Consider the following 14,427-nt stretch of genomic DNA (forward strand, 5'->3'; position numbering starts at 1 on the left):
AAGTATAATCATATTATTGATACAAAACAAGGGTGGGGGAAGATAAAACATGAATAAGGGGAAAACGAACACGGTGGGGGGGGGGGGGAGAAAATAAATGCATATATCCATATTATAGCTCCAAGAGTGATCTTGGAGGGATCACATCTATATGTGATCTGTCCAGGGTTGAACTACAAATAATTTAAACATTGGCAAACACACATGCTATTGAAACCCTGTCCTCATCATTATAAATATACATAAATGATACAAGTTGATCAAACAATAGGTACAGTACACGGTATGGTTAGTATTTTTATCCAATGATGTTTTTCTCTCTTTTTTTACATAGAAGTGTAGCATAGCAGCACGAGAGAAAAAACGAACATGTTTAAACACTTGGCATATACTGATGCTTTAGAATTTTAAGTTTAAAAAATTTTTAGAATTGAATTATAAGGAGTGTTAATATAAACTTTAAGCAGTTCTTTTAAAGCGGTTTATATTTCTTTCGAATTTTATATCATTACTTAATGTGTTATAAAATTCTTGGTGCTAAATATAAAAATTGTTTCTGGATGAGTATCTTGTTTAGGTTTTTATGATCTTTTATTGAATTCCATATTGTAGTGTTTTTATGAAAGTGTGTCGTAAAGTAAACCACATAGGGGTTTTTTTGTAGAAACAGTAAAATTTGATATAAATAAAGCTTGTGTATGTCAAATCTATAATCAGCATTATAGCTAGTTGATTATACGTGTGGGGTATGCACATGTTTTGCATATACTTTATAATGTTTTTCGCAAAAAAAAAAAAAGTCAGATTTTTTCAAACACCGCGCGCTTGTTCAAAATCTTCGAAGCTTGTCTTTAAACATTATCTCTCTCTCAACACTGAGGTGTTATATGCTTTTACAGAATTTTTTAAAAATTAAAATGCCAAGAAGAAATTTTGTGGCAGAAGATATGGATAAATTTTGGTTATTTTTGCAAAAGGTTCCATGTTGTTGAAATTAATATCTGAAAACAAATGACTAAAATTGTAAAAGCTCTCGTTCAATTGTATAAATGTATCCACGTAATTTGAAAAAAAAAATTGAGTTCCTAAAGTGAACAGAAAAATTTTAAATGATTTTAAAAGCGGGGATGTTTCTCATAGGAAAGCATGGGAAACCACGGTTTGTTTGGGCTTACTTGGTCCCTTTAAAAGAGCGATCACTGGCTTCATCTGGCAACCCAGATTTCCCATGCTTTCTCAACGGACTCGCTTGGCGCGTCACCTCCTGTTATTCTATCCTCCATGATGGTAACCAAAGTAAACGTTCGGAAAGTGATTCTTGAGGCCCAACAGTTTTTTGCCCATTTGGGGGCATTTACCCTGCTCTGACGAAATTTTAAAGTAGCCTGTCGTTCAATTCGTAACCCATTTGGTATATATGCAAAATTTGGTGACGATCGATCTAAAATTGTGGATTTGTATAGAGGACACACAGAAAATCAATTTTAGATAGATATTTGAAGAATATTTTTTAACTCGATATTATATTGATGGTTTTCCTTAAATTATTCGTTATAAGTTCTAAATTACACCAGTAGTCACCACCCCAGACGCATATACCATATTGTAAAGTATAAAAAACCCATGCAAAATAAAGTGTATGGAGAAATTCACTTCAAATTATGTTTTTCATACTGTAAAATCTAATATTAATATATTTTAGTTTATTACTCTGATTGGGTACAGTAATACCTCACTACAATGATACTTGTAGATGTAGAAGGATTGTACTTATATCTATGATAATTGATATAAGTATAATCCTACAATGATATTTTTCAAATCTTGTTTGAAATTGCCTATAGTTTGATGTTAAACTACCCTTGATACAACAATATCCTCTACTAAGTCTTCTATAACAGTGATTCCCAACGTGGGGCCCACGTCTCACAAGGGGCAATTCGATTTTTAAGGAGAAGGGTAGTTTGAGGTTTTTCTATGAAATCTTGAAACTTTCCAAACTTCATGTTTTTTAATATCAGTTCAATCAAAAAGTTATATCAAATTTTTTTTGCAATTTCTTGAGGACTTCTTTCTTTTGTTTTTCTGTTTAAGTGGAAAGGAAAAGAAACTAAGGTTTCTTAATGCTTCGTGTTCCATGGAAATTTGTGCTATTAACACTGGTTGGCAAGAAAATTTGCCTTTCCAAATTTTAGTTTTTTTTGTTGCTAATAAAGGGGGGAGTGATTCCACTCAGAGTTTTTCTTTCTAAAAATCAGTCATCTTTAATGGGTTAAGATAAAGTCCATGTACCCCCTGTGCCAATAATATGAAGGAAAATGAAGGCCTTTAAAAATAACATTGTATATAGCAATGTAAAAACAATGAGTTAATTGTTTTTCCAAATAAGCTCACAGACCCCCCATCCCCAAAGGCTGTCCGAGAAACCCTGATTAAGAAAGAGAGAGAGGGAACCACTGCTTTTGACTAAGTAAAAGTAGAAATGGAGGGGGGGGCAAAGACCCCTGATTTTAAACTTTAAGGAGGCAAAGAAAAAACTAATGGTTCTTGCATTTGAAAAAAAAAAATATATTAAGTTTTCACTGGGTGGGGGGTACCCCCTGAAAAAATTACGGGAGGTACATCTGGATTTTTAGATATTATTCAGTGGAGCATGGTCAAAAAAGGTTGGAAAACACTGTTCTATAACTATATTAAGAGATGCCAACAAAAGCTGGAGGCTCCTGATAATGATACCTCTCAATATGATATAACCCTTCCTCAACTATTTTTATTCCTTGGTCCACAGAGTATCATTATATCAAGGGGTTTCACTGTATTTATTTATACAGCATTGTTGGCCAAAACCATGGCCCCCACAAGGGGTGGGCTGACAAGGCTCCAGCCCTGGGGCCCGTGAGGATTTTAATCATTTTTTTGTTTTTTCACGCTAGAAATTCATCATAAAGGGGGCCCGTAAAAGATCCCAGCCTGGGGGCCCTGCTTCAGGATGTGAGGGCCATGGCCAAAACCTATGCAAGAGAATGTTGTGATACAGATATCTCTCGTTTTTACATTGAGGGGGAAGAAATTATATTTTAAACTGTCTGGAAAGTGGGACATCAAATTTAATCTGTTAATGAGTTGGGGACACAAAAGATTTTTCAAAATGGTGCTTAGCATCTTTTGAAAGGCAAATAGAAATACCTGTATGCTGGAGATAAATGGCACCATATCACAATAGGGAAATTTTACAGGAGAGAAGGAGGATTTTTGTTGTGTGTGTTTTTTTTTTCTTAGGAGTTTGCTTGTTTTATAAACTGAATGTCGCTGTTATTCACTGAAATAGGACTCTGTCCTATACCAAAATATAGTGTGATGAAAATACTACTACTTAACCGCACATGCACTTTATCCACATTTCTCTTAACGAAAATCCTGAAAATTAATAGTAATATTGACGAAAATGAGCATAATAAGCTTTGCCTACAGAGATAAAAGGGCATTATATTACAACTACGTCAAACCTAAAAAATATTTCAATTCTTGGCTGAGCTATTTAGTATCAAAATACACACTCAAAACTAAGGCACGCAATTGATAATTAAGAACAATGATTTCTCACGCTTCACTGCATATGGAGCAAAACTGATATTTACTGGAAAAACTTGAATGGCCGCTCTCTCAAATAAGGTATCAAAATCTAGAAAGTCAAAATTATTTGATAACAAATAACAATGCAGTCAAGTTTCAATTTTGATGAATGAAGTTCATATAACGTTGAAGAGTGAGGAAATCGTTAATAAAACTCTCATCAAAAAAGGGGCAGTGTTTCAAAAAAGTTTTGAAATCACTAGGTTAGATAAAGTACTATAATTGTCAATATCAAGATATAGAAATACAGATGAAGAATCTTATAGGTCATTAATTAAAAGAGTAGTCTATAAGTAACGAGAGGAGGTTGAAAACTGGGTTGCTGTTCAAGTTTGGAAAACTTGGTTGTCATAAAAATTTATGAAAACCAACAATCCTGAATAAAGCAGGTGAATTTATTTTGAATGTATCCTAGATTTCTCATGCATTTGGAGATAATGGAAAAGGTGGGAATTCGATAACAGAGGTGTCAAAAGTCGTGGGTGAAACATTTAAATGTTGTGCAAAAGAAGATGAAAAGTAGAGATGTTCATGGAGATATGATTCCAGTGGAAATTTAGTTTATTATAGCACCAAAATATTTAATTCGCAAAACTTGCATTATTACTGAGTAAAGAAATTCTGGGGGGAATATTTCACATGTAACTCTCATAAATACTGTTTTTGATGTAGTGAAAGCATTTTCCATGAAAAGCAATAATCAAACATGTAATTGAGATCAAATCAAACAAGTTCCTGTTCAGATTCATGGTTGATGGTACAGTAAATTACACAATCATTGGGAAAGAATCTAGTAGTGCAGTGGAGAATTAATCCACAAACCTGCATTAATGTATGTTAAGAACAATAATGGTGAGAGTTCTATACCCAAGGAATACCAGAATTCCTGTCTTCAACTGAACTTATTTTAACAATTTTTGAGAAAAGACTCTAATAATTCAAGCAATTGAATCTTAACCCATTGACTCAAGGTTTATTTCGTTATTAGGGTAGAATCAAGGTCATTACTGACCACCCAACCAGGACTACATTATTTTTTGTATATCACAGACTAATCAGGTTTAAAAGCTCAGTCATCACTTAAAGACACACATCCTGGTTGCATTCTCCTTAAAGTGATCCTTCCACTTTTCCGCTACTTCGTTTATCCTGGAGTGGAGCATGCCCTAAGATTTTAGGAACCATGCTTACAGATGGACATAGACCTTAGTTGTGGGAGTGCAGAGAAGAGCCACGCATTGCTCTTGATGGCTGTTGCTGCGTGTAAATAATAATAATAGTAAAGAAGAAGAAAAGGAGAGAGCAGAGGTCAAGGGTCATGAAAGCTCTCCTCCCGTTTCCAGGGAGATAGAGAGAAAGAAAGCGTTTTGTGAGTGAGTCAGTGATGGTTACTCGTGGGAAATTTCCCATATTCGTGGGAAAAATTGGGCAAAATTCACCCAAGTGGGAAATTTCTTAGCATTTGTGGGAAATTTTGAGAGTTCATCAAACAAAAGAATTTTTGCAAAAAAATAAAAAAAATTAATGCAGTGCAATACATTTCTATTGTAAAATTCTTGATTACGTATATCCCCCGCTAGATGGCAGCACATTTTTCTGAATGCGTGGGGGAAAAATTTAGTCAAAAGGGAAATTTTGCTGGAAGAGGTTACCATCACTGGAGTGAGTGTGTGTTGAGACCTGGAGTTGGTCAGTTGTATAACGATTCCTTTGATCGGGATTTCGTGCGAGTGAATTTGTTTATTTTGTTATGCATTAAAATTATCTAAAATTAATGAAAGTGTTTACAGTCCACTTTTTCAAGTGAGTTATCGTCCATCTGGTCCGTCTCAAACGGAGACTGTCGTTCCAATCTGATAAGATGTCTGTGGAGCGTATTTGTATTCAGTGAGTTTACGTGTGATCACGAAAAGATACCGTCACGTTATATTACATCGGTGCACAAAAATCTATTATAAGTGGTCGTATCCTCTATACCAGTCATTATAGAGGTACGTGCCGTCGTTCTTTCCGATTGCTAATACCATTGATGATGAAAAAGTCACACGTTTATCTTATAAAAGGCATTAATGTCTCGAGTCAGATTCCGATAGTGAGACGCAATTCGATTCGAACACACTGATAAGAGGGGCTTTTAGAAAACAAAGAATAAGATTTGGTAGCAATGTTAAACTGGTCATAGAAAAATGGATCAGACTCTACTAATATCAAGCCTAAGTCGATCAGAAAAATGGCGAAAACTTTGGCAAATTTCGTATGAATTGGCACAATTTATAGTGCATACATGATTCAGAATATGAAATCAGAAATCGACATACACATGTGATTATGTCTCTAATTTACTATATGAAACATTAGTGATCGTGCAAAGTTTCAAGTGAAGCCGTTTCGGCGATTTACACTACGGCTGCTATCGGAATCCAGCTTCCATCGTCGGGATAATGGCGATATCTTGGCAACCGTTCCTGCTAGAATCTTGAGATTAGACTTTTCGGAGACCTCACGATGTAGGCAAAATCGGGAACTAGTGAGCGCGGCTAAAACCAACAGAGAAATGTCTCCATTTGCAAGTTAAAGTGGAGATACGTAAAAAAGCGTTTGAACAGTTCTGCAACCATTGTCGCCTCCAATTTTTTTCCAACAGTCCCAGTTTTCTGGCGACTGTTGTGGTTGGCGCCAACATATTTCCTGGTGACGTTTAATACTAATATTGTTCTCCCCCTTTCCTCCGCCACCTCTTCCACCTCCCCTAACATAACTAACAGAATTTTGCCAACGGCCATACCATTCTGAAAACACCAGTTCTCGTCCGATCACCGAAGTTAAGCAGCATCGGGCACGGTTAGTACTTGGGAGGAGGAGCACCGCGTGCTGTTGGCATCACTTTTTTTCTCCGGCACGCCCACGATCTCACGATCAATAAGCTTATATCGCAAAAGCGACAGAGCCTGGGCGTGCTTGGTTCTATACTACACTAACTAGCATTATGTTCTGTTTCTCGCCTCTACCTTTCTCTTCGCCAGCCAGGTGATCTGATGTTTCGGCGACCGATAGATGCTGCTCTTCCACTGGAAGAACACGTCCAGGTACTCCAGGAGCGCCTCGAGGACATGCATCGAATCGCCAGACACAGGATCAACATCGGCCTCGAAAAGATGAAGAATAACTACGATGCGAGGGCCACGTCTCATGACTTCAAGGAAGGGGACCTCGTCTGGCTGTGGAACCCGAAGCGCCGGAAAGGACTGTGACCGAAACTTCAGACGTCATGGGAAGGACCCTACAGAGTCGTGAAGAGGCTGAACGACGTCATAGCTCGAATCCAGAAAACGCCATCCTCGAAGTGCAAGGTGGTCCACTTCAACAGACTGGCCTCTCACCACAGTGAATACAACCCGCCGAACTGAATTGTCGGGACGAACAATTCTAAGAGAGGGGCAATGTTACGATCTGTAGACGATAGATGGCGCGATTTGTTCGATGGCTCTCAGAAATATCGAAATCGGTTGATGCCGGTTTCGGTTTATCGGATAGGGATGCTATTGGTGACAACATTCCAGAAAGTCCCGCCCCTCCAGACATTGGTTCAACCCCTCTGTACGGTAGCGCCGCCAACTTGGAAACTGTAAAATAGAATTTTGTGGAATGTTCTATTTCTCGAAGCTTCTGTCGGGGTTATAAATAGTCTGGCACCAGGGACGCCGGAACATATTTGCTCGTGTTGCTAAAGCAATCATACCAATCACCATTTGAACATAGCTCAAATATTGCACTGAAAGAGCTTTTTTTTTTTAAATTAAAATTTTTGAAGAAATACCCTTTCCGTGTAAGGAGTTGCATAGCTGTAGCTTTTTTTGTTTGCAAGTCATTTCAGGTCCAAAGGACTTTCCCATGCACCCTGTATATTCATTAAGCATGACAATAAAATGAGCATCATAGAATCTGAATACCACAACGGTAGTCACAGCAATAGACTTGAGACAGTACGTTTCATCGCTGATTTCAGACGGATCACAACCCTTTGAGTGGCATTGACAAGATACCTCGCCTTCTTATTTTAGCATTGACAAGCTCAAATATTTTGTAAAGTTAATCCCTCACATAGATTATAATCGAATAGATTGGAACACTTTCCCAATCTATTCCAATGGTTCACAAACTTTTGTCGACCACTGCTCCCTTGCCTAATTCATGATTCGTCAGCGGCTCTTCAGGATAGATTAATAGATATTTTCCCGTAACTTCTTCAAAGCATAAATAGGTTCACAAATCAATATCTCAAGCTCGACGTGACACCTCACATAAAGGTTGGCGATGCCCCTGGAAACAGCGACGCACACTTTGAAAAAGCTGCTCTATACCATAGGCGGGGATAGACTTGGAAGTCTGGGGGGGGGGGGTACGGTCATAATGATGTCAATTCCTATATAAAAATATACATTAGATTAGTCGACTCCACCTTTAACGCTGGGGGGGGGGAGGCATTGCCACCCCGTATCTCCGCCCATGCTCTATACCCATTACTTTTTCATTAATTTATACACATTTACTGCTGAAAATCATAAGGAAGCTTATTGCTATTATGCCGTGTAAAGGGATAAAAACATCAATCAATAGTCTCATCGATGTAGTTAAAAAAAAAAAAAAAGTCCCTGAGAGAATAAAACTTGTAAAATAAAACAAAACATAATAAATGTAATAATGACATAGCTTTGTTATCTGAAGTTTATACCACAAAAAAAAAATCGTACTACAGAATCGTTTATTCCAGAGCTATTACCAAAATTAAAATTCAAAGCTCAACATAAGTATAAATAAACAAATACACACAGACACAGAAACATGTATTTAAAAAAACATCCTAGTAAAATGAGATGCTGTATATATATATTGAGATTCAGAGACGAAGGAGAAATGGTTCGACGTTTGTTTTTCTATGACTTCTGGCAGTGTGAGGGAGAATTTGTGAAGAAAAAAATACATAAATGACTGCAAATAAAAAGAAAAGATACACAACGTTTTGATTATCACCATGAACATAGGCGTACGCAAAATTTTCTCGAGGGGGGGGGGGGTTTCAGATTTTTTTCCTTTGCGGGAGGGGGGGTTTACGTTTTTTTCCTGCAAAATAACACTACAATTTTGGCTCAAGGGGGTTAGAACCCCCTTCCTCCGCGTACGCCAATTACCATGAAGTTATCGTCGAAAACACCAGGAAACCCCCTCCGCTACTACTTTCAGAACGCATGTGAATAATCATTTCAGCATTCTATATTTACAGAAGACAAATCTCAACAATGATTCTTGTGCACGAAAGAAAAAATGGTTCGATAAACGAGATCACACACTGATTGCATGCACCATGAAAATTGAGACAAAAATGTCTCGTGCATCTCTTTTCTGGACATACACACATACGCAAATTATACATCATGTTATACAATGGAAAAGTGAAGGAAATTTTTTTAAGTAATTGAAAAAAAGTATTTTAGCTAAATCGCTATATTTATTTTACTTTGCATGTTTTTTTTTTTTACTTCATTACTTTCCGTACTGCCAACAGTAAAAGTCACCCCCCCCCCCTCACCCACGGAGAACCCATGAATATTTCGGGCCATAGGTTACCAATGAATTCATGTTTGAGAGGTCTGCACACTTTTCCAGACGTCTGGCTTGCTCATTATTCCCTAGGGTTGACAAAATAGAATTTTGCTTAAAAAAGGACACCATTAACCAAATGTCGTTGTCATTTTCTTCCCACATTTCTTGTATTCATATACCCGTGTGATTTGCGTTGTGTTGTTCAAAATCAAAGCCGGCATCGATGCCCGCGGGCACCACAGGAAATGAGAATTGCAAACGGTAGCTTCTTTTTTTCCTCGGAACCAAATATTTCTATAGGGAGAAGAAAAAATCGTTTTGCAGACCGACCCATTCAGCACATGCGTTCAATTAACAATATTTTAGCAGTCGGTCTTTTTACTACTCAGCGAAAAGAGTGCCGCTGATAGCATACAATTAGTGTGCAGTTGTACTCCCTCTGCAACTGCAGCAGGGTTTCTGGCTTCCGCTCTCACTTCCACCTCCCTTCCTAGTGCAGGGATTAAGCGCTTTGGGGATTGGCTGGATGCGTCTTTTTCTCTAGATTCCTTATTTTCCATGTTCATGGTATTTATTTTAGTAATTTGCGACCAGCTTCCCTGGAATCCAAGCTTCCTTGGAGGGTAAATTTCTAAAACAGGCAATCTGGATTTCCTGAAACCAACCCCAGATTCCTTCATACAGCAGTGGCCTCGGGAGAGCCCCCCCGTATCGCTGAGCATTACCCCACCCAGGGCCACCTGGAAATACAGGACGAACGGGATTTTACACCAGTTGATAGGGCAGCATCCCTGTTGGTAAGATATGGTTCGGGCCCCTAAATTCAGTTCCCCACCTGTATTCTCTACTGCAGACTTCCTCTAAGACTCCATTCCACCCTCCATGAAGTTCCTCCAGTTCTGGTTGCGAAGCTCTACCACTTTCCTCTTTCTAGTCTCACTGTGTTAGCATATGAGATCCCAAGGGGCCCCCATCGTGGAGGCGAAGGTAAATGGATTTGACCGAACTTTGCCGAAATTCCCCGCACCAGTCGCAGGACTAGATATTGGGCCAACTCCATCAGGGTTTTTGAATTGACCTGGGTCAAGAAATCCCTGCCAGCCTACTGCCCCCCCCCCCTTCCTTATGTGCCACGGTCACTCAACTGATCTGTAAACGTGCCAGTGTCTACTTGAGTAATCTTAAAATGTGTCTCGGGCCGCTTAATGCAGATTCCGCACAGTCACTGTTGTTTTAAAAACGTTTCAAAAGCAGAGCCCGATCCTTCAATAACAACGTCATGACGACCTTCTCGGACGCGGAGAATAACAGGAAAATTCATTTTCCCCGCCTTTTATCACAATTACAATGTGCGGTTCGCATGTCATGTCTTTTAATTTGCATCTTATGACGAGTACAGCGTCATCTATCGGTCAATTTTTGAACTATTTCTTTTCTTTTGCCAGGCAAAATCCCATTGCTTCATGTATTATATTCAGGTAAATATCCGGTAATTCTGACTCTAGTGGCTCTTTTTTTTACAGCCTTTTCAAAAATAAACTTTAATTATAATCACCCTGTATATGCGGTGTATCACAACACGCAAAGCACCACCATCGGCAATAAAGCTCCAATACTCAATCCACCACTATATTCAATGCAACACAATGAGAAATACAGTACAAAACGCAATGCAAACGCATGTTATATGGTTTATTTAGATTAACTCTTAGTGCATTAATTTTACCATTACCAAATTTAAATAGAGGAATGCCGTGATAAGAGGGGGAAAGGGGTGAATAACCACCCGGGTTCTTTTATAGTTTCTGAGATTATATTATTACCGAAAATAAAAAAGAAAAGCTATCTCAACAAATGACAGGATACAGTGAATCAAGCAAGACAACATTTCAATAATTAAGAATTTAATTTTTAAAAAAAAATGAAACATTGGTTCTAGGGGCTCCTTATGGAACGAAATTACAGGCGAAGATCCAGGATTGGACATTATCGTCAGATGACGGAGCCAACAAAAGGGGGGGGGGGTATCCGAAAGATAGGTAAATTTAGAGTACTTTACCGAACTGTCCCACGGAGGATGAAGACCTCAGCTCATTCTCGTGTGGAATGCGAATTGTCTCAGGAAGACGGAAGGCGTGTGTCACTCACTGGAGCGGTACGGACGGATCCATGGTGGTGGCTGACCGGTCGCTCATAGATGAAGAGCCGAATTTTCCGTCTTCACTGGTGACATCTAGAAACTAGAGCTCGGCACTGGTTGTTGATCCATGCTGATGTCCCGGTGGCTGGCTGATATCGTTCGTCGGGATGTGTCGCTCTTTTCAGTCGTTTACTGGTAATGTCTGGAACTGGAGCTCGGCATCTTGGCAGGTAGTAAGGCCACGGCCCTGTCGCTGACCCATGGCGATACCGGCTTTCACAACTTTCTCCCGGATGGTTGAGGGAGGTGAGCTTTTTTTTTCAGTCGTGGGCAGGAGGATTGTCCGGACTTACTGGGGAGTAGGTGTCGAGGAGACCACGCAGCTTCAGGAGTGCACGTCCTACCTCAACCTCTCTCAGTCCCCAAACCCCAAAAAGGAAGCCTCGTCTTCGCCAACTCCTCTCTGGACCTTCAACTTTCCGGCCTTCCGATTGGAGGCGGAGGGGTCACCAGATCGCCACGTCATGTCCTCTCGATGAAAACGCGAAAATGGTGACTCACCCCTGGGGGGAAGAGGGACTAGGGAAGGGAGAGCAAGCAAAGTTTCATGTCGAAACACGATCATGATAGAAATCTGGAATTTGATGAAATTTGAATTTCTGCTGAAATTATTAGTTGAGAGTTCTGAGATCTTGAATTCGATTTCTTGATTTTATCCCCCGTCGAACGAGACCAATCGCAGCGTCGACGAACAGGGTCAAGTGGGACAAAAGAGGGATTTAACAATTTTAAAATATATAAAAAATAATACAATTTTCAGCCTCGCTGAAACATATAATAATTAATAAGAGTAATTAGTGACTGTGCAGTGTTTGTTTTTACGTGTGGGCCACATACGAATAGGGAGTATTTACGTGTGTGTGTGTGTATATGAAGAATGAGTATAATAAATAATAATCACAAAAATAAAAACACTACACCTTCCATTTTTCCCATTCTCCATAACACGCATCGGCAATTCAACACAATAGGCAATTCAACCCAATAAGCAATGCACCATCATCGGCAACACAGCAAAATAATTAGTGCACCATGATAAGGAATGCACCAAAATACGCAATACCGCACAATATGCAATGCAGCGCATTGCAAATACACATTGCGATACGCAATGCATCGCATTAAGCAAAGCTCAATAATGCGCAATGCACCACAATACGCTATAAACACTACGTTGCAATAAGAAATACAGCACGTGATGCACTACAATACGCAATGTATCGCATTAAGCAAAGCTCAATAATGCGCAATGCACCACAATACGCTATAAGCACTACGTTGCAATAAGAAATACAGCACGTGATGCACTACAATACGCAATGTATCGCATTAAGCAAAGCTCAATAATGCGCAATGCACCACAATACGCTATAAGCACTACGTCGCAATAAGAAATACAGCATGTGATGCACTACAATACGCAATGCATTGCAATCAGTAATGCACCACTATTTACAGTGCACCAATAAGCAATACAGTACAATATACAGTCCACCAATAAGCAATACAGTACAATATACAGTCCACCACAATACGCAATACGCGATGTATCGCATTTAGCAATACAGCACGTTATACACTACAGTACGTAATACAGCAAAATCAGCAATGCACTGCACTCAGCGATGTATCGCAATACGCAATACAGCAAAATACGCAATACGGACTGCATTATATCAAGCAATACAGCCCGCGATGCACTACAATACGTGATGGATAAACAATACGCTATGCACCATATTGCAGTGAATCACAATAAGCATTGACGGATTTCCTTGACTAAAAAATAAAATTAATCTTGAAAAGGGGACACTGAAGAAAATGTTGTTCAAACAGTAGCCCTAAAAAAGATTCAAATAACTTGCTGCCATATTTTCAAAAAGGTTTCGTTGACTTCTCTAAGGTATAGCACTTCAAGGTGCTAGGTAACTAATGAAAAAAGTGGCTCCACTTTTACCAGTTTACCCTACCTTGTCACATAAAAATCGACCCCCATTCTCTAAAACTCTTGAAGGGACATCGAACCAGAAACCATTAGGTCCCGTTAGTGATCATCACTCTCGGGAATTTCCACAAACCTCTTTCGAATGATTTTTGTTTCTTATGTGACATTCATTCGAAAGATGGTGTGATCCTGATGATGATGATCTAGAAAATGATTGTCCTAGAAATCGACGTAACGTGTATCGATGGCCCTGTTTAGCCCAGAGCTAGCAACGTTTCTAGCTCGGCATCATTTTCTAGTCTGGTTCGTCGCCATAATCCCCGACTTCCTCCGTCCGTCGCGGCAATGCTGTAAAAAAGAAGCTTATGGACAACTCCCAGAAGCTTAGACTTCTTTGGAAGCCTCAACAGCAGAAAGAGATCTGACTCGACTATCATTACTGGAGAGTTTCTCATGTAGATGAATGCGTAAAGGTGATCAACATTCACGGGTTCTCCTGCGCAGCATTTTATACAAATTCCAACAATGTATGAATAGGATGTCCGATTGTTGAAAGAGTGACAATGCGTGATTAACCATTTTTTCCGTTGATGCAACTTGTTCATTGTTGTGGGACTTTTTTGAAGCGAAGGTCGAAATCACCTTTAAGTACAGCAGAAAGGCATGCAAATGACACCCATCTTACACACTAGGCCTACACGTGATTCCAATGAACGTCCTTGCTTAAACACATACCTTCGAAAGTTTATTTTTCATTCCAGAAACAAAAAATATCAAGTCTGGCTTATGCGAAATTGTAGCGTTTGCGCAGAGCAAAACATCCCTCTAAAATAATAGGTAGGCTACATAAATTTTCCAAGCTGTGCAAGATATGCGACATGGCTACCGCTCGCGAGCCACGAAGTGGTGTAGTTATCGTGCTAGTGTCAATAAAACTTCTAGATACTACGTAAGCTATCTATTTAGGTATAGGACGTGTTATTACGTACACGTCCTATCCTATCTACGTATAGGATGTTTTTATTGATACTTTTAGGAACACCTTTCG

The 14,427-nt window shown here is 39.1% G+C and overlaps 1 pseudogene; it reads left to right on the top strand.

Moving 5' to 3' along the window:
• Nucleotides 1–6,404: 6,404 nt before the first annotated feature.
• LOC149065861 (5S ribosomal RNA) lies at nucleotides 6,405–6,513 on the top strand (annotated as a pseudogene).
• The last annotated feature ends 7,914 nt before the right edge of the window (nucleotides 6,514–14,427 follow it).

This window comes from Pholcus phalangioides, unplaced genomic scaffold, assembly GCF_987345545.1.
Source record: "Pholcus phalangioides strain wild (caught in Gottingen) unplaced genomic scaffold, Ppha-v1.0 ptg000037l_1, whole genome shotgun sequence".
NCBI classification, from domain to species: domain Eukaryota; kingdom Metazoa; phylum Arthropoda; class Arachnida; order Araneae; family Pholcidae; genus Pholcus; species Pholcus phalangioides.